This window comes from Bombina bombina, chromosome 3, assembly GCF_027579735.1.
Source record: "Bombina bombina isolate aBomBom1 chromosome 3, aBomBom1.pri, whole genome shotgun sequence".
Lineage (NCBI taxonomy): Eukaryota > Metazoa > Chordata > Amphibia > Anura > Bombinatoridae > Bombina > Bombina bombina.
In genome coordinates, this window is record NC_069501.1 from 48,913,216 (window position 1) to 48,934,437 (window position 21,222).

At 40.1% G+C, this 21,222-nt stretch overlaps 1 long non-coding RNA gene across 1 annotated transcript in view; it reads right to left on the bottom strand.

The window, feature by feature from the left end:
* Positions 1-12,031: 12,031 nt before the first annotated feature.
* The window catches only part of LOC128651484 (uncharacterized), a 53,415-nt gene continuing 44,224 nt past the window's right edge, over positions 12,032-21,222 (bottom strand). The window contains exon 2 of the long non-coding RNA XR_008401094.1: positions 12,032-13,000. This is a non-coding gene — a long non-coding RNA (uncharacterized LOC128651484). The remainder of the gene's footprint in view (positions 13,001-21,222) is intronic.

Below are 21,222 nucleotides of genomic sequence, written 5' to 3' on the forward strand. Positions count from 1 at the left end.
TCAGACAATATTTCCTCAGTGGCTTATATCAACCATCAGGGGGAAAGAGAAGTTCCTTGGCAATGAAGGAAGTATCTCAGATTCTGGAGTGGGCGGAGGCCCACAGCTGTTTGCTGTCATTGATCCACATTCCAGGTGTGGACAACTGGGAGGCGGATTTTCTCAGCAGGCAATCCTTCCACCCAGGGGAATGGTCTCTCCATCCCAAGGTGTTTGTAGAGATATACAGCAAGTGGCGTTCAGTCTCAATACCAAGCTACCCTGGTACGGGTCGAGGTAGAGGGATCCCCAAGTGGATCTAATAGATGCACTGGCTGTACCCTGGAGGTTCAAACTCAGGTGCTGGCCCACATCATTCAGGAGTGGGTATCAGTAATCCTGATTGCTCCATCGTGGCCGCGAAAGACGTGGTTCACGGATTTAGTGGGAATGTCCTTATCTCCTCCGTGGAAGTTACCTTGTCGTAGAGACCTGCTGTTACATGGTCCATTTGTTCATCAAAATCTAAATTCTCTGAGGCTGACTGCGTGGAGATTGAACACTTAGGGGCCTATTTATCAAGCCGTCAACAGCAAATACGCTGGAATTACGCAGCGTAATTGTGGAGAGCTTGATTCGCCTTAGTTATCAAAACCTACAGACCGGCAAAAGTAGAATTTTGTGACGTAACATACGAACCGCCGGTCTCGGTCCGACACAGATCGATGCTTATGTCACTACAGATGTTCCGAATGCAGATTCGGCACTATCTGACTACTTTTGATAGTTATCAAATAACTACCAGGTGCGCTCGCAGCTATTCCGACCCAGCCGGTACCTGGTTTTCAATCCGCCGCCCTGGAGGCCGCGGATGCCATAGGAATCAATGGGAGTCTAAAGCAGCAAAGCTCATGTTGGCTGCTGCCGATATCCCATTGATTCCTATGGGAGAATAAAAGTTATGTTTACACCTAACACCCTAACATGTACCCGAGTCTAAACACCCCTAATCTGCCGTCCCCTACACCGCCACCACCTAAATAAAAGTTATTAACTCCTATCCCGCTGCTCCCGGACCCCACCGCAATTAAAAAAACGTATTAACCCCTAAACCGCCACTCCTGGAGCCCACCGCAACTGAATAAATGTTTTAACCCCTAAACCGCCAGCCCCCCACATCACCATAAACTAAATTAACCTATTAATCCCTAAATCTTACAACCCGTTAACTTTATATTAAATATTAACTCATTCCTATCTTATAATAAATTTAAACTTGCCTTTAAAATTAAATTAAACTATATTAAACTAATAATTAACCTATTCTAACTATTATAATAAAATTACATTAAACTATATTAAATTAATAATTAATCTAACCTAAATTTTTAATCTTCATTCGTCGGAAGGAAGAGGATGCTCCGCGTCGGATGTCTTGAAGATGGAGCCGCTCCGGATGGATGAAGATAGAAGATGCCGTCTGGATGAAGACTTCTGTGGGCTTGGATGAAGACTTCGGCTACTTGGATGAAAACTTCTGCCGGCTTCGATGAGGACTTCAAAACTGTAAGTAAATCTTCTGGGGTTAGTGTTAGGATTTTTTTTAAGGGTTTATTGGGTGGGTTTTAGTTTTAGATTAGGACTTGGGCCTGCAAAAGAGCTAAATGCCCTTTTAAGGGCAATGCCCATCCAAATGCCCTTTTCAGGGCAAAGGGGAGTTTAGTTTTTTTTAGATAGCTTTTTATTTGGGGGGTTGGTTGTGTGGGTGGTGGGTTTTACTATTGGGGGGGTTGTTTGTATTTTTTTTTTTTACAGGTAAAAGAGCCGATTACCTTGGGCAATGCCCCGCAAAAGGCCCTTTTAAGGGCTATTTGTAGTTTATTGTAGGTTAGGGTTTTTTTTATTTTGGGGGGCTTTTTTATTTTCATAGTGCCCTTAGATTAGGTGTAATTAGTTTAAAGCTTTGATAATTTATTTTTTGTAACTTAGTGGGGGGGGGGGGGTTGTGTAACTTAGTGTTTGTTATTTTTTGTAACTTAGTTTTTTGTAACTTTGTAATTTTTTAGTGTAGAATTAAATTATTTGAGTAGGGTTAGGTGTTTAAATATATAATATAATTATTTTAATTTGTAGTTTTATGTTATTTTAGTATAAAAGTTAGGTTAGATTAATTATTAATTTAATATAGTTTAATGTAATTTTATTATAATAGTTAGGGTAGGTTAATTAATAGTTTAATATAGTTTAATGTCATTTTATTATAATAGTTAGGGTAGGTTAATTAATAGTTTAATATAGTTTAATTTAATTTTAAAGGTAAGTTTAAATTTATTATAAGATAGGAATGAGTTAATATTTAATATAAGTTAACGGGTTGTTAGGTTTAGGGATTAATAGGTTAATTTAGTTTATGACGATGTGGGGGGCTGGCGGTTTAGGGGTTAATACATTTATTCAGTTGCGGTGGGCTCTGGGAGCGGCAGGATAGGGGTTAATAGCTTTATGTAGGAGGCTGCGGTGTAGGGGGCGGCAGATTAGGGGTTAATAAGTATAATGTAGGTGGTGGTGGGCTCCGGAACTGGAGGAATAGGGGTTAATAAGTTTATTAGAGTGGCAGTGGGCTCCGGGAGCGGCGGTTTAGGGGTTAATAAGTTTATTTAGTTGTGGCGGGGTCTGGGAGCGGCGGGATAGGGGTTAAACAGTTTAGTATAGTGGCAGTCCGCTGCTCATCTCCCTGTACTTGGTGCCGTCGAATGCAAGTAAGTTGATGGTTTGATAAATAGGCCCCTTAGTCTTAGCCAAGAGAGGTTTATTCTGAGAGTGTTATTGATACTCTTATTCAAGCTTGTAAACCAGTTACTCGGCATATCTACTACAAAGGGTGGAGGACCTACTTATTCTGGTGTGAAGAGCGTGGTTTTTCCCGACACAGAGTTAAGGTTGCTAGGTTCTTATCTTTCCTCCAGGATGGACTGGAGAAGGGCCTTTCTGCTAGTTCCCTGAGGAGGCCCTGTCGGTTTTATTGCACAAGAGACTGGCTGAGTTTCCAGATGTGCAGTCCTTTAAGGCTATGATTGGGATCAGACCTGTGTTTAGATCTGGGGCTCCTAATTGGAGCCTATATCTTGTTCTTCAGGTTTTGCAACAGGTTCAGTTTGAGCCTCTACATTCCGTTGACATTAAATTGTTATCTTGGAAGGTTCTCTTTTTATTGGCTATTCCTCTACGCGCAGAGTTTCTGAGATCTCTGCTTGGCAATGTGAGTTCCCTTATCTGATTTTTCAGATAAGGCAGATTTACGTACTAAATTAGGTTTTCTTCCTATGGTTGTCAGATCGCAACATCAAGAGATTGTGGTTTCTTCCTTGTGTCCTAATCCTTCTTTATCGAAGGAACGTTTACTTCACCATTTGCATGTGGTTCGCACCTTGAAGTTCTTTCTTCAGGCTACTAAGGAGTTTAGACAATCTTCCTCTTTGTTTGTTGTCTATTCGGGGAAGCGTAAGGGGCAGAAGGCTACTTCAACTTCCCTATCTTTTTGGCTAAAGGGACACTGAACCCAAATTTTTTCTTTCCGGATTCAGATAGAACATGAAATTTTAAGCAACTTTCTAATTTACTCCTATTATAGATAGAAACATAGATATTGACGGCAAATAAGAGCCATAGGCCCAGCAAGTCTGCCCGACCTTACCTAACAGTATAAACTTATCTAGTTCGTAGGATAGCCTTCAAATTTTCTTCTTTCTCTTGGTATCTTTATTTGAAATGCAAGAATGTAAGTTTAGATGCCGGCCCATTTTTGGTGAACAACCTGGGTTGTCCTTGATTGATGGATAAATTCACCCACCAATGAAAAAGTGCTGTCCAGAGTTCTGAATAAAAAAAGCTTAGATGTCTTCTTTTTCAAATAAAGATATCAAGAGAACGAAGAAAAATTAATAATAGGAGTAAATTAGAAAGTTGCTTAAAATTGCTTGCTCTATCTGAATCACAAAAGAACAAATTTGGGTTCAGTGTCCCTTTAAGGAGTGTCATCCGCTTAGCTTACGAGCCAGCGGGACATCATTCTCCGGAGAGGATAACGGCTCATTCCTCTAGAGCAGTGGCTTCCTCTTGGGCCTTGAAGAATGAGGCCTCTATGGATCAGATTTGTAAGGTGGCTATCTGATCTGCCTTACATACTTTTTCTAATTATTACAAGTTTGATGTTTTTGCTTCGGCTAAAGCAGCTTTCGGGAGAAAAGTTTTGCAGGCTGTGGTGCCCTCAGAATAGGGTCTGCCTCTTCCTTTAGCCAGGTGTTGCATTTCCCAACAGTAAGTAATGAAGCCGTGGACTCTTCGTATCCGGAAGGAAAGGAATTTATCTGGTAAGCATAAATAGTTTTTTAGCTGACGCATTTTCTTGTCTGTCTCCATATTGATCAGATTGATTTCCCTACGAAAGTTAAAGGGACAGTAAAGTCAAAATTAAACTTTCATGATTCAGATAGGGCATGTCCTTTTAAACAACTTTCAAATTTACTTTTATCATCAAATTTGCTTTGTTCTCTTGGTATTCTTTGTTGAAAGCTAAAACTAGGAAAGCTCAAATGCTTATTTCTAAACCGTTGAAGGCCACCTGTTATCTCGATGCATTTTTACAGTTTTACAATTAGACAGTACTAGTTCATGTGTGTCCAAAATGATTTATCAGCGACATAAAGTTCTTTAATGAACAGAGAATATGTTAGTACATTATGGCACCAAACAATGATTCCTAATAAGTAATATGTCCGGATAGTGAACTACGAGGGTAAATGGAGAAGGTACAGACAGGCAGAGACAAGTGAATAGTTCATCACGGGGAAACATTGGGGCTCATTTATCAAGCTCCAAACGGAGCTTGTGGGTCCGTGTTTCTGCTCCATAACCCTGTCCGCCTGCTCTGAGCAGGCGGACAGGAATCGCCGGAAATCAACCCGATCAAGTACGATCGGGTTGATTGACACCCCCTGTTGGCGGCTGATTGGCCGCGAGTCTGCAGGGGGCAGCGTTGCACCAGCAGCTCTTGTGAGCTGCTGGTGCAATGCTGAATACGAAGAGCGTATTGCTCTCCGCATTCAGCGAGGTCTTGCGGACCTGTTCCGCACTGTCAGATCAGGTCCGCAAGACCTTTGATAAATAGGCCCCATTGTCTTTCATTTCATCTGATATTTGCTCTGGGGGTCGTTCGGAAGTGATTGTTATTGGGACATGAAACCCAAAGCTGTTCTTTTGTGATTCTGACAGAGCATTCAGTTTTTAAAACTTTTCCAATTTACTTCTATTATCAAATTTGCTTTGTTCTCATGCTATTCTTTTGTTGATACCTAGGTAGCATCTGGACCACTACATGGCAGGAAATAGTGCTGCCCTCTAGTGTCTTGCAAATGGATAACATGATTGTAAAACTGTGCTCCAGACACATGCACACTCCTGAGCTTACGCCCTTGCTTTTCAACAAAAAATACCAAAAGAATGAAGATAATAAAAGTAAATTAGACATTTGTTTACCCACTATTTCCTCCGGTGAAGACTTTCAGAGAAGAAGCTTAAAGGGATAGGAAACCAATTTTTTTTTATTATGATTCATACAGAACTGACCAATTTACTTCTATTAAACTTGCTTCATTCTTTTGGTATTCTTTGTTGAAGGAGCAGCATTATGCTACTGGGAGCTAGCTGAACACATCAGGTGAGCCAATGACAATAGCCATATATGTGCAGCCACCAATCAGCATGTATCTCCCAGTAGTGCATTACTACTCCTGGTCCTATCTAAGTATCCTTTTCAACAAAAGATACCATGAGAACAAAGCACATTTGATAATAGAACTTTGCATGCTCTACTATCTGAATCATGAACATTTCATTTTGACTTTACTGTCACTTTAAATTTAAATAAAGTTAAACAGCCCTCTAACTATGGATGCTACCATTTTAGAACCTAATTACTCTGCAGGTATCTGAAGGAGGTGGGGCATAACCTCAGTACTATGTTTGTAAAATGTACTTGGTGTTTAATGTCCCTTTAAAGTAATAGCAAGTGCTGCTGCTAGATAGAGATTGTTTTTTATTTTTATCATTTACATTTTTTTTTAATGGAGTCAGGGCTGGCCAAGAACGAAAGTGAAGCTGATACACAAATCCGTCAGCTGACAAAGACCGTTATTGAACAGTGTCAATGTGAAGTCTTTCACACCTTTAGAGTTATCATTAACCAAAAAAAAAAAAAACATTGGTTGCAGGCGTTATTTATTTTGTTGCTTTCATATAAAGGGGCTACTATTATTTTGTGATTGGCTCTTAGTTATTGCATCATCCTCATAGCATGCACAAGCCTCGTTAAAAGTAGCACAGGAGGGCGGATACGTATTTCTTATGCAATTGCTCAGGTAACAAACCAAGTGAGGGGATCATTGAAGCAATGAACCCTCTAGTTTTCTAAAAAGTTGCTGTGAAAATAATGTTGTTAAATGAATTAATGTAAAAATGGTTGCAAGCTCAGTGTGCACTATATATCTGTGTGTGCGCATGCTTTACAAAAGTCGCTGCCAGCACAAACACATCTACAACAATCGCAAGTAAATAGAGCCAAGACTTCTTGGGTTTGGTCTACTCTCTGGGTCTATTAGGGTTCTAAAGCTTTCAAATCGTACAGTGTAGATCTGTTTGTTGCTTAGATCGAACAACATATTCTTCCATTGTATTAAAATGTCTACTGCTCTGATAACTCTCCAGCATGCAGTATTCACCTTCCTCCAGTTTCTGATTAAAGAAAGCTTTACAGCTAAAAATATGTAGATTTAAAGACTTTATTTTTTATATTTTTGGAGATTATTACATTCGCAAGTGTAACAGAGCAGAGCCTAGGCTGAACTTATCTGGGAGGCCTAATTGGGCACACAGTTGGAAAGTCTTGGACCTAGGCATGTCTATAGTGAACCAACAAGGGCTTGTACATCTTAATACCTGTTTATTATCTAGCTTCCCATATGGAGGAGGGACGAAGGTGATCCACAAAAAAAAACATTAATGCTCTTTCAATTTGGCCATTTGCTCATAAAGGAGTAAGGTATCACCAGAGTAAAAGTTTCTAAGTGATAACATTTCTATTGTGTTCCAATATCTAAGATGAGATTCTGATAGACCGAGTATTAGTCCCCATAGGGAATGGATCAGAGAGGGATGGGGTGCAACAATTGGGCTTAGCATCTCTGAACAAGGGCATTAGGTATAGGAACCTGTTTACTACAGTGTGGAGGGGTCCAGAAGAGATACTCAAGTTTAACATAAGCTGGGAATGAGGCCTGCTCAAGCTCTCTCCATCTGGTAGGCAAGAGGTTTTAGCCCCAGGCCATTACATGTGACAGCATTGCCAGGCTTTGATACAGGTGTATATTAGGAAACCAATCCTTCCCATGTTAGGCCTAGTTTCCATTGAGGTGGTAAAGTTTGGAAACTGGTGTCACCACACTGGTAACATATACATTTTCAATAGAGTTTAATGGAGATAAATGTTTATACTGCTAGTTTCCATTATTTACCACCTCACTGGAAACTAGGCCTTAGTCGGGTTATGAAAAATACTAGCTACCACTCAGGGCTTCTTGTCCGCCAAACAAATCTATTAAATAATGATTGATATTTGTTTATTAAAGGTAATGGCACTTTAAAGTGTATGCATCGTAAAAGTTAGCTAGGTTCTTCAATAACATAATTTCTATTGCTACAACTCAACATCAAACCGCTTCAATCTAAATGTTTCCTGCAGCTCTTTGAGTAGAGAGATATAATTGTTGTCAATGAGATAGGTAGGGCTATTGGAAAGAAATATTCCTGAATGCTTGAGGCCCCTTGTAGACAATTTAAAAAAAATTTCCTCTGCAGCACCTAAAGGACCCTCGGTGGTAGACCAAGATAAAAGGCTATTGTTTTAACATTGATTTTATCTTAAGAAAGGCTACCAAAATACTTTATACGCTCTACTAAAGCGTTCAGAGAGAAGTCGGGGTCAATAATAAAGTCAAATCATTAGCAAATGGCTAATTTTTGCTAGGTGTCATGTATTTAAAGACCTTGGATGTTTTCTGATTGTCTAATTGCTTAATATTCCATGCGAATAGGAGGGGGCAGTGGACATCCTTGATGAGTCCCATTCCTGATGGAGATACAGGGAGAGCAAAAGCCTATTTCCTTAACTTTAGCTGAGGGAGTTGTATACAGAGCTCTTACTGCCCTGCAGAATGGATCAGGTAGTCCAAATGTATTCCCACTCCACTCTGTCAAGCTCCTCTGCATCTAAAGACAGGGCGAGGAAGGGTAAGTTCATATCAGATGCCTCAAGAAATATATTTGGTAGATATGTACATTCTGCACATGCAGAATGCACGTTTAATATTTACTAGCCGCTGAGAGTTATTAGTCCCCTGTCTTTCTAAAACAAAATCCACCTGGTTAAGATGAATCACAGAAGGTAAATAATGACCTAGTCTTGTAGCCAATATTTTTGTATATATCTTAACATTGAGGTTGATAAGTAAAATTGGTCTGTAGCTTTGGAATATTGATAAAGCTTTGCTCTCCTTAGGTATAGAGAGGATACTAGTTTCAAGAAATTAATTTGACAAGGAACCCTCCTGTGCAGTGAAGTTTAAAAAGAAAAAAACGCTAATAGGATTGGAGCAAAAGGTTTAGAAAATGTCTTGTAGAAAGCTGCCATAAACCCATCTGGGTCTGGAGCCTTATGGGACTTTAAAGTCAATATAGCTAAAGTAACTTTCTCCAGTGTGAATGGGTTGCACAAAGCAGATATGGCTTCCTTGTCAAAAGTAGGGAGATTTAGCTTATTTAAAAATGTCTGTATATCCTCAGTGTCTGCATTGGGAAACTCAGAAAAACTATCTAAAGTGATATGTAAGAGTTTGCAAATGCTTTGCCAATCTGTCTAGAGAAAAGACTGGTCAACTAGGAGTCTTAATAGAGTGAACTTGTCGTAATTGTGTGCGGCATCTAAGCTTAGACACCATACCCGATCTGCTTTGTTACATTTACAGTAGTAGAGATGTTTTAATTTTTAAAGATTGCTTTTGGCTCTCTGTTTCTCCCTAGAGGCTATTTCTGCTCGTATACGACCAATCTGGGTAGCGATCAAGTCTTTATGGGCTAGTCTGTTAATTGATTCTAGCTGTTTTAGTGCTCCATAGAGCTAGGTAAAAGAAGATCAAATAAAATAAATAGCGTCGCTCAAGGTCCGGTAAAACTAAAAATCCTCATTCATCCATGATAGGCTTTTAACTGAAAACGAGGCAAGACAATGCAGCTCTGTGCACTACAACACTGTGGCGTGGTGCACTCCAAAGCGCAGAGCAAGCCGTGAGACAAAAAAAATAAAGAGAACAGAAGCACTCCGTGATTCAAAATGTTTTAGATAAAATATGAATCTTTATTTGCCAAATTTTAAAACCATACACAAACAAAAGGATAAGGGAAAAAAATCATTACGCATTTTGTGCCATGCAGCACTTAATCATAGTATCTAGGTAATAGAAGATCCCTGGGATCCACAGATCTCTACTGTCTTTTTGATAAAATGGCCTCTCATATAAGCCTTCATGGCTGCCCAAATCATGGAAATATCTGCGTCACTGTTATCGTTGAATTGTAAATATTCCTGAATAGTTAAGGTAAGTTGATCAAAAAGTCTTGCACTTCACTGAGAGGATAAGAAAGGAAAGGTCATAACATACCATGTCATGATCAGACCAGGGCATATGTGTATTCTAGCTTGTGATATTTTATCCAAACTCCAAGAAATGGAAAAAAGGAAATCTATCTTAGAACATAAATTATTGGGGCCAGAGAGGAAAGGAAAGGAAAGGAAAGTAAAGTTGTGGTCTTGGTCTGAGAGCTCTATGAGCCCTATCAATGAGACTGTCATTTTCCATAATATGTCCCAAAGTGTTCTTGAATAAATATTGTAGTAGTTCCTCCAGATCTCGAGGCTGGACTGATTCTGGGATGCTTCTGCTCCTTATAGTATTTAGTCTGGATCTGTCCTCGAGGTTAGCCTTTTTGGTCTCTAGCATGGAAGTTGGTCTGCTATACTTTAAGAGTACACAACTAAACTAGTATGTTCCACAATTAGATCTTCCTATTTGCGTCCTACCATGTCTGTTCGTTCTTCTTCTTAGGCAATGTCTGTCTTGAGAGCTACAAGTAATTTGCCAAATATCTTTATACAGAGAGGTATTTTAATTAGACATGTGCAGCAGAGGAAAATTTGGTTTGTCCAAATCTTTTGGAAAAAATTTTAGAGGAAATTAGTTTCTCTGAATATTCATCTGCTGCACTATTCAGTATTCACTTTGTTTTCAATTAAACAAATACTGACTATTCATGGAACATTTACATTCATTTTCATTAAACAAATGTAAATGTTCCTTTGCTACAGATGAATAAGTTCACATGTAGCATTATACTTACCTCTAGCTTGCTGGAGAGCCGCGCTAATCTCAACCCTTCTTCTAAGAGATCCCAGGACCTGCACTAAAGGATCTTCTCCTTTAACTCAGTTCCTGGGATGCGCCACGCTAAGCCTCCTATTAGCACAGACCGGGGCTCTAAGAAGGATCTCGGTATTATCGTGGCTCTCCAGCACGCTACAGGTAAGTATTTTACCCCTAAAGGTAATTTAAATAAAACAAAGCTGACATTTTTCATCAGTATTTCTTCATTTTCTTTAAATTTTGTTGCTGCATTTGTTTGGATAACAAAACAATTGCACTTCTAGGTGTCTAGTTTTAATGGTGCCTATTACATTAATTGGTGCTGATTCTGTCATGCTGGGTCCAGTTGAGTGTTGAAGGAGGGCCACATTAAACTGGGCCTCCATAGTGCAAAAGAGAGCACTATTCCATTTTGGGATCTTGGGATGTACCCCTTACAACAAGACATTTCATGTACAGGTAGTGTTGGCTCGCGCTCCCAGTTAGATTCACCTGCAGCACCACTTGTTAAGCAGTAGATAACATGCTGCTATAGTTTAAGGAACATGGCACTGGGGACAGGGCAGAAAGGCTGGCGCTGTTACTGAATCATTTTTGTGCCAGGCATTCTGTCTTATTCTTCGTCTGCTGAAATATTGCTTGAGATTGTGCATAGTATAAATCCCAGCTGCTTTATGCTATAACCGTACGTAGCACATAACAAGCATAAACTGCTCCGGCAGAGAGGCCGGGTCACTGCTTCTGTTCGCTTTTGGTACTGTGGCTAGAAATGCTTGTTACAGCCTCAGCAGTGAGCACAATCATGTTAGTAACATTTAGGGGTAGATTTATCATAGTGCGAGCGGACATGATACGATGTAGCATACGCTGTCGGGATTTATCATTGCAGCAGCAGTTCTTGTGAACTCCTGGTGCAATGCCGCCCCCCTGCAGATTCCGCTAGCAGGGGTGTCAATCAACCCAATAGTATTCGATCGGGTTGATTTCTGTCCGCGGCCTCAGAGCAGGCGGACAAGTTATGGAGCAGCGGCCTTTAGACCGCTGCTTCATAACTTCTGTTTCCGGTGAGCCTGAAGGCTCGCGCGGAAACAGGGGCATCAAGCTCCATACAGAGCTTGATAAATCGGCCCCACAGGGTTTACAATAGGCTTCTCTGTTTAGAGTAGACCAAACAATGTACATAAAGACTCCGAGGTGACATTGAACATAGCTGCAGTGTGGGGTAAGTAAGGCCTGCATGACTAATCAGGCCTTTTGTGTAACCAAGGACAAATTTGCACATGCACTATATTTAAATTGCAGAAGAGCGTTCCAAAGATCTGTACACTGCATACTTATATAATGAGCAGTGTACAGATCCTTGCAATGCTTTTCTGCACTTTAAAATACAGTGTGTAACTGTTAGGTGTCCCCCCAGGGGGGTAAGTGTCAGGTCAGGCCGAAGCCACGGGGCCAGTGTACCACCTGAGGCATATGTAGATTATCTGATAAGGGCCCCTTAGAATGACTCAGACCACGCAGCATTATGATCGAAAGCCAATTCTGTTTATTGCACAGTGCAAGCCTTTCTTATAACAGCATACAGGGTTAAGGGGATGACACGTTAGGACCGCGTCATCTTACACAGTTATACAGAGCAAAATACAAGGTAAAACTGGAACATGAGTTTCTCATAACAATAATTACATAGTCATTACAGGCTAACATCTGCGGAGAGAGCAAGGTTTCTGAACCATCTTATTCTGGGCGTAGGGCCAGGGTACATTGACAAGGCCGAACAGCTAAGGAAACTATCATAACATGCACATAGTTCTCACTACAGAATAACCCAGTATAATAAAAGTCTAATCATTACAAAATGGCTACTAGGAACAAGATGGCTGCCATCAGGTTCATATTACCCTAACATACCATCCTTTTATTCTAACAGAATAACATAAAAATAGACAGGCATAGAAAATTAGTAAAGCCTTATATTATGGTAACAGAACTCTGTGAGAATACTAAAGAGAAAAATATTCCTATGTCGTGATATACTTTTATAGGCTAATTGTCACTGCATATAGGTACAGTCCCTCCAATACATTCCATCTAACTTCCAGCCTTCCCAAAACTACCGGTCTACCGGCACAGAGACCCAACCAGCCCCCCATCTACCCCCAAACAACGCTGCATCGTCTATCTCTCCACCTGCATTGCTAGCACCCCCCAATATGTCCAACAGTTCCTTTTCCACAGTAACGCATGACATAGCAACAGCACAACTGTCTCTAGGTGGCCTCTGAACACTTTAAGAACAGTCTTTGTCCATTTGAGAGCGCTGCACCTTGACACTTTGCTATAATACAGTTCTACAACAGTTCATTTGCAGTAGGGGTGCTTATCCACGGTTCTTCCGCAGGGAGATACTGGAAATCTGATGGTTTGTTCATGGGGTAGACAAGGCAACCAGTGGATACCCATGGCAAGCAAACACTCGAGACACAGGGAGTCTAGGAAGCAAACAGAAACAGTACAGGATGAGTACACACCGCAATACAATCACAATTATGTCCAAATAAAACTTTCATCCTATGTCATTTAAAATCAAACAAAACATTGTTGATATATAATACAAACTAAATACATTGATATTTCTCAGAGAATAATTTACAACTTCTCTATACACTTTTAAATGATACTTCATGAATACTACGCAAGTGAAAACCTGTCAGACTTCATCAAGGGCCTGATTGGTTATGCTAAAACTTATGCTAAGGCCTGCCCTGTAGTAAGAATGGAAAAAAGAAAACAGTCAATGAAAATAAATGAATTTCTTTACACTGTCACTTTGAACTTCTAAAAAATAAAAGAACCTTGTGTTGCTTTATTCTGCATGGCTGCTATCTATAATGTTTATAATTCTCCAACCTAAATTCTCTCACACTCCTGTATGAGGAAAGCATACAAACAGAACATCATTTAAAACTACAAGTTCTTTTAAAGGTAAACACATCTTTATGGTAAGAATTACTCTCTTTGACAAACATCAGGAATGACCAAATTCACTTTGCAGATACCATACTAATTAATAAAAAGGGAAAAATACATTTGCTTTTCCAAACCATAATTATGCTATTCTCTAAACAAACATTTCTCTGTATATTTACTATAAACTTCTAGCTTAGACGTGTCCTCCTTATGTTCTAAAGGGTGAAGGGTCTAAAATATTATGATATATTATAACATTTTCCTTAAACATATTTTTATACTCAGTGGGCCATTCAATAGGGTACAATACTGCGAAGTTCACAGTTACATTTATCTAAAGGGTTACTTTGTTAACCCCTTAATGACCGCAGCACTTTTCCATTTTCTGGGACCAAGGCTATTTTTACATTTCTGCGGTGTTTGTGTTTAGCTGTAATTTTCCTCTTATTCATTTACTGTACCCACACATATTATATACCGTTTTTCTCGCCATTAAATGGACTTTCTAAAGATACCATTATTTTCATCATATCTTATAATTTACTATAAAAAAATTTATAAAATATGAGGAAAAAATTGAAAAAAACACACTTTTTCTAACTTTGACCCTCAAAATCTCCTACACTTCAACAACTACCAAAAAACTCCCATGCTAAATAGTTTCTAAATTTTGTCCTGAGTTTAGAAATACTCAATGTTTACATGTTCTTTGCTTTTTTTGCAAGTTATAGGGCAATAAGTACAAGTAGCACTTTGCTATTTCCAAATTTTTAAAAAAAAAATTAGCGATAGTTACATTGGAACACTGATATCAGTCAGGAATCCCTGATTAACCCTTCACATATATATATTTTTTAAAAGAACACAACCTAAGGTATTAAACATGGGGTATTTTGACTCTTTCCATGCAACTATTTTACCACCAATATATGCCAAAGTTTGAAAAAAAGTGGTGATTTTTTGACAAAATAGCAATTCAAGAATACATTTACTGAGAACGTTAAGGGTTACTGCCAAATAACACCCCAATATGTCTTCAGCAGCATCTCCTGTGTACAGTGATACCACCCATGTATAGGTCTGTTGGGTTCTATGGGGGCTAAAAGGCCTTATTTTTAGGGGGCGCATTCCAGTTTTTTAACTTGGAATTTTCACATCTGTCATCATGCACCCATGTCCTATTTGGGACATTTCTGAAGCCGGACAATGCAAATTACCCCCATCAAACCATATATTTTTAAAAAGTAGACACCCTAGGGTATTTCAAATGCTGGTATTTTAACACTTTGCATGCACTAATTCAACCACCAGTCTTTGTCAAACTTTTGGGTAGTCATTTTGGTGTGTTATTTTTCACACGCATTGTACTTTAGGCATGGATTCTCAGTTTCTGTTATATGTTACTGACCAAAAACACCTCAATATGTGTTCAACAACATCTCCTGAGTACAGTGATACCACCCATGTATAGGTGTGTCGGGTTCTCTGGGGGCTAAAAGGCCTTAATTTTAGGGGGCGCATTCCAGTTTTTCAACTTGGAATTTTCACATCTGTCATCATGCACCCATGTCCTATTTGGGACATTTCTGAAGCCAGCCAATGTAAATTACCCCCATCAAACCATATATTTTTGAAAAGTAGACACCCTAGGGTATTTCAAATGCTGGTATTTTAACACTTTCCATGCACTAATTCAACCACTAGTCTTTGTCAAACTTTTAGGTAGTCATTTTTTTGCATTATTTTTCACACACATTGTACTTTAGGCATATATTCTCAGTCCCTGTTATGTGTTACTGCCAAAAAAAACCCTCAATATGTATTCAACAATATCTCCTGAGTACAGTGATACCACCTATGTATAGGTGTGTTGGGTTCTCTGGGGGCTAAAAGGCCTTATTTTTAGGGGGCGCATTCCAGTTTTTCAACTTGGAATTTTCATATCTGTCATCATGCACCCATGTCCTATTTGGGACATTTCTGAGGCCGGCAATGTAAATTACCCCCATCAAACCATATATTTTTGAAAAGTAGACACCCTAGGGTATTTCAAATGCTGGTATTTTAACACTTTCCATGCACTAATTCAACCACCAGTCTTTGTCAAACTATTGGGCAGTCATTTTTTGTGTGTTATTTTTCACACACATTGTACTTTAGACATGAATTCTCAGCTCCTGTTATGTGTTACTGCCAAAGAAGACCCCAATATGTGTTCACCAACATCTCCTGAGTACAGTGATACCACCTATGCATAAGTTTCTTGGCTTGTTCGGGGGGTGTAATGCCAAATGTCCAACATGCGTTTGTGATTTTTTTTTCACATTTAACATATTTTCTTTGCCTATTGTCTTTTTGGGGGTATTTTAACATACCCCAATTTATTTGTTTCCATGAATGTGCATATTTTTGAAATGTTGACACCCCAAGGTATTGTATATGGTGTGCTTTGATGCATTTGAAGTAAGGCTATCCTTTCCCTCATACACCCGGAAGGCCTGAGTATACCCAGTCTCGCTCTCACAGAGCTTATACACCTTTACCCCATACCTGGAGCGCTTGAAAGGAATATACTGCTTGAATCCCAGCCTTCCCTTATACTTCATCAGGGATTCATCAACGCATATATTCCTTCCAGGTGTATAAGCCTCTGCAAACCTGGCAGAAAAGTGGGTAATCAGGGGGCGGATTTTATACAGCCTGTCAAATTGGGGATGCTCCCTAGGGGCGCACAGGCTGTTGTCGCTGAAGTGCATGAAATGAAGAATCATTTCATACCTCTGCCTCGACATACTCTGGGAGAAAATGGGGGTAGAGCAGATGGGGCTACTGCTCCAGTAGGAGCGAACGGAGGGTTTCTTTATGATGCCCATCAGCATAGTCAATGCCCAGAATTTTTTAAATTCTGGCACATTGATGGGGGCCCATTGCTGCTTTGCCAAATATGTTTCAGGCTTTGCAGCACGGTACTGATGGGCATATAAATTAGTTTGGGCGACAATGTTCCCCAATACATCATCACCCAGAAACACCTCCAGAAACTGTTGGGGGCTAAAACCTGCCACATCTATATTTATGCCAGCATTTGCTGTGAAGGGTGGGATATCTGGCCTCTGGAGATGAGGCGTTACCCACTCTTCAGCGGCAATGGCAGCAACACGCCTCCTTCTAGCAGGGGGGCTGGCAGGGGGGCTAGCAGCCACAGATACATCACTATCAGTTGAGACTGCATCTAATGATGTATCTGAGCATATGGCAGGGTCAAAATTGGGGTCTGAGTCAGACATAGAGGCATCTGACTCTGACGCAAGGATGGCATATGCCTCCTCAGCACTATATGTTTTCTTTGACATTATTGTATCTGTCACAGAAAATCAAAATTAATCAATTAATAAAAGTACAGCTATGCTAATGCCAGTGATTTATAGCGATCACTGGCAAGCTAGGGGTTAAATACTCTTTAAATTAAATTAACTAAATGGCTCTGAAAGGAGCGTTTGGGTTTTTAAAAAATTACAACAACAAAAATTAACCCCTAAAAAATGCACAGACAGCAAAAAAGTACAGCTATGCTAATGCCAGTGATTTATAGCGATCACTGGCAAGCTAGGGGTTAAATACTCTTTAAATTAAATTAGCTAAATGGCTCTGAAAGGAGCCTTTGGGTTTTTAAAAAATTACAACAACAAAAATTAACCCCTAAAAAAATGCACAGACAGCAAAAAAGTACAGCTATGCTAATGCCAGTGATTTATAGCGATCACTGGCAAGCTAGGGGTTAAATACTCTTTAAATTAAATTAGCTAAATGGCTCTGAAAGGAGCCTTTGGGTTTTTAAAAAATTACAACAACAAAAATTAACCCCTAAAAAAATGCACAGACAGCAAAAAAGTACAGCTATGCTAATGCCAGTGATTTATAGCGATCACTGGCAAGCTAGGGGTTAAATACTATTTAAATTAAATTAAATTAGCTAAATGGCTCTGATAGGAGCGTTTGGGTTTTTAAAAAATTACAACAACAAAAATTAACCCCTAAAAAATGCACAGACAGCAAAAAAGTACAGCTATGCTAATGCCAGTGATGTATAGCGATCACTGGCAAGCTAGGGGTTAAATAGTCTTTAAATTAAATTAAATTAGCTAAATGGCTCTGAAAGGAGCCTTTGGGTTTTTTAAAAAAATACAACAAAAATTAACCCCTAAAAAAATGCACAGACAGCAAAAAAAAGTGCAGCTGTGCTACTGCCAGTGATTTATAGTGATCACTGGCAAGCTAGGGGTTAATGGCTCTGAAAAGAGCCTTTGGATTTTAAATTTTTTAACAAATAAAAGAAATAAATCTCTCTCTGCTAAAATACAGGTCTCTCTCTCTCTCCAACAAAATAGCAAGTGAGGAGAGGGAGGGAGATCCACACTGATCAGAGTCAATATTTACAAATATTGACCTGATCAGACAAATGGGAGATTTTATTATTATTATTTTTTTTGTGGGAATGCTCAGATTGGGTGACCCTAGCTTGCCCCTATGGTGAGACAGGCTAGGGACACCCCCAGATGCCCCATGATGCACTGGGCATCGCCATTTTGGAAGCCTCATGGGGGAGGGGGGGCTATATGTGGGGGCTTTTTTTATTTTTTTAGCGTTTTTATTCCCATTTTTTTTTTTTTATTTATACACTAACTAAGTGCCTCGACCCACCGAGGCACTTAGCACACTAGCAGAGCATCGGAAGCGTGTCCGATCGCTTCCGATGCTCTGCTGCACTGCCGGGCTCCACGTGGAGCAAAACCGGAAGTGATCACTCAAGGGGGAGTGATCAATCCGGTCCCGGCACTCCGGAACAGCACTGCAGGGATGCCTAGACATCGAGGCATCTCTGCGGTACTGTAATAGTGTCTGGAAGCGATCTTGATCACTTCCAGCACTCACTTTAGCCGAGGACGTGCAGGGTACGTCGTCAGGCGTTAACTGCCTTTTTTTTTTCAGACGTACCCTGCACGTCCTCGGTCACTAAGGGGTTAAGCACATAAACTACAATGTGCACTAATACCAATGAAGCATATGATGTCTTATACCTAATATGATCAATAAAAATAAAACAAATACAAGAGAATACAAAACAAGTAATATAAGGAATTGAGTTAAAACAATACTCCCCTAATTTAATTAGTTGACCCTGTAACAGCATAACAGGACCTCCATATCGAGCGGTAAGGCACAGTCCAGAGAAGGATAGTCTTTATGTCCTAAAGACACACATCAGAGGAAACAGTCATGGATTACCCAGAGTCCAGTTCTGGGGCTGGTACCAGCATGCAAAGCAAAGAATGGATCCAAAGATAGTTCAGCAACTTTTTTTACTGCAGTATGGTGGTTAAAACAAGCTTGACAAAATGTCTTTCATCTTCATCTTTTCTTTCTTTAAAGGTTTACTTGCTTTCAATCTTTAATCTTTTGAAGAGTGCACTTATGGAATTTTGCCTGTACAGATTTTACCTAAATATGGAAACTCAAAAATAATTCAGTTAGGGAGGAGGAGCCAACTCTGAAGCTGATCAGTCGCATACTCTAGAAGCTCCTGACATACTATAACTAAATGTAAAATTAGCGACTGATCTAGCTCAAACAGAGTGAACATTTTTGTAGATTAGACACTCTAGAGGACATTTGCACTAAACTTCTTGGTGAGCCGGGTGTGAGTGAAGAGAATTAACAACCCTGGTGTGTTTGATACTGGGGAACGCTACTTGGAGCAGCCATCTTGCGGCCTGTATAAGGCTAGAGAGGAAGAACACGACCAACGGCATCCTATTATCGTATCCCCTGGCTTATTTGACTGCTCCCCTGCTGCACCATGGAGTCTCCAGAGGCCATTATGGAGAAAATCTACAGTTTTTTTGATACCTGTCTCAACCTACTTGAATACTCATCTGAGCTACCGCCCCGGCAAGCAGGCGCCGCAAACCACACGGAACAAGCTGCAGGCACTGCTGTTATTCTAAGCACGGCTGAGGTAGAGCCTATGAAAGAGGCAGCTCTGTACATATCGCAGGGGGATACCATAGATCATGCTGTGGAGGAACGCTTGACTACTGCCAGGACTGCTCCCAGTGCACCGCTTACAATGATCCGAGGTTTTGCAGTACGACACCTCATAACCGCGGTACGCACGAGGGGGACATGTCCTCAATCAGAAGAGGAGCTGCCTCACACCTATCACCGCTGGATGCTGGTATTGGAAGTTTATGTGGCGGGACCCGAGATCAACAGGCCAGGTACCCTAATCCATCAGCATGGGGCTCTTGCTTTGACGGTAGAAAATCCAGAGCTGGGGACTTCCTTTTTTCACCAGATTTCAGCGGAGAGTGAGGAGAAGCCATGCTGCCCTACCTTTGCTTTGCCCCCGATGCTAGCGTTACCGCAATACAGAGTTCGGGTCGGTTAGAGGAAACTTGATGCAGGCTAAACTTTGTTCAGAGCAGGGCGGTGAGTTGTTGAATCCCAGTACAGTCTAACAGCCCACAGGTTAATGAACTGAACATGGAGGACGCATTATTTTACAGAACTCAGGTCCCAACATTCTAATCACGCTATATGATAGGCATCTCTGTTTGCATGAAACGTTTGTTATATTTCAATGTTATACAGTTTTCTTCTCCAGTTTGGTTATTGTGCGCAACAAACTACTTCTGGAAATCTACCCATACTGACTGAAACTTGATCTTATCAATGCAAACGCAAGTTTATGTACTTGTTACTTAAGGAGGATGATAACTGTGACAGGCTCATGTTATATATGTCCTACAATTTCATACTCTTTCGTTTTATTGTGATACATAGGCATATGTGTTTACCAAAGCCCTGATTTTTCTTTAAATGTTTCCTTGGTTTGAGAGACTTAAGAGCATTTAATACACCCTACATGTGTTCTAATTGAAGGACTTTCTCTTACAATGTTTCTAACCTATAGGGGTACAGTAATCTCATTTAGTGCTCACACCATTTACTGAGTATTATATAAGTATGACACCTAATCCCCCCATGCTGGCTATTCCCTGGGCATTTAATTTTTTCCTTTTTTTATACATATTATAGGCCTAGTATTAAGTATACAGTGAGAGCCACTACCCTCAGGATTTTTTTTTCTATCCAGGTCCACAGGTTGTTGAACCTTTACATAGTAGGTTTAAGATTGTAATATAGTGAGATGGGGAATGATTAGTTTATTACATTTCAGTACTACTTCAGCTTTTTCACAACCCCTACTAGTTTTAGGCACAATCCAGTTAAAGCAAACTATTTTGCTGTAGGTTTGCATACATGGTTTCCATAATATTTGATATTTTAAGGGTCCACCTCCTTTTAATATGTGGCAAACCGAGGAAGCCAATCCCATTTTTCACTACTATGGCTGATGGTACTTTTCCATCTATAACATAGGCGCTGCCTGCGGCCGAGGCAGCTCCCTAACACACATAATGTTCAAATCAGTAACACCTGCTCATATAGATTGGGTTTCTGCTAGGTATCTAATTCAGCGCTCTCCTACATACCTATACGGACCCTGTGCCCACTTTGTATTGCTGGCTGTTCTAAGTTCTTGGTGTGGGACATATTTTGCAAAATCCTTACCATGGTATGACGTCTACTACTATAAAAGGACCTATAGTTTCCTTTATCTACTGCTAGTGCAGGCTGGTCCTGCTTGGCTGCTATCATCCATTATCCTATTGAATATTGC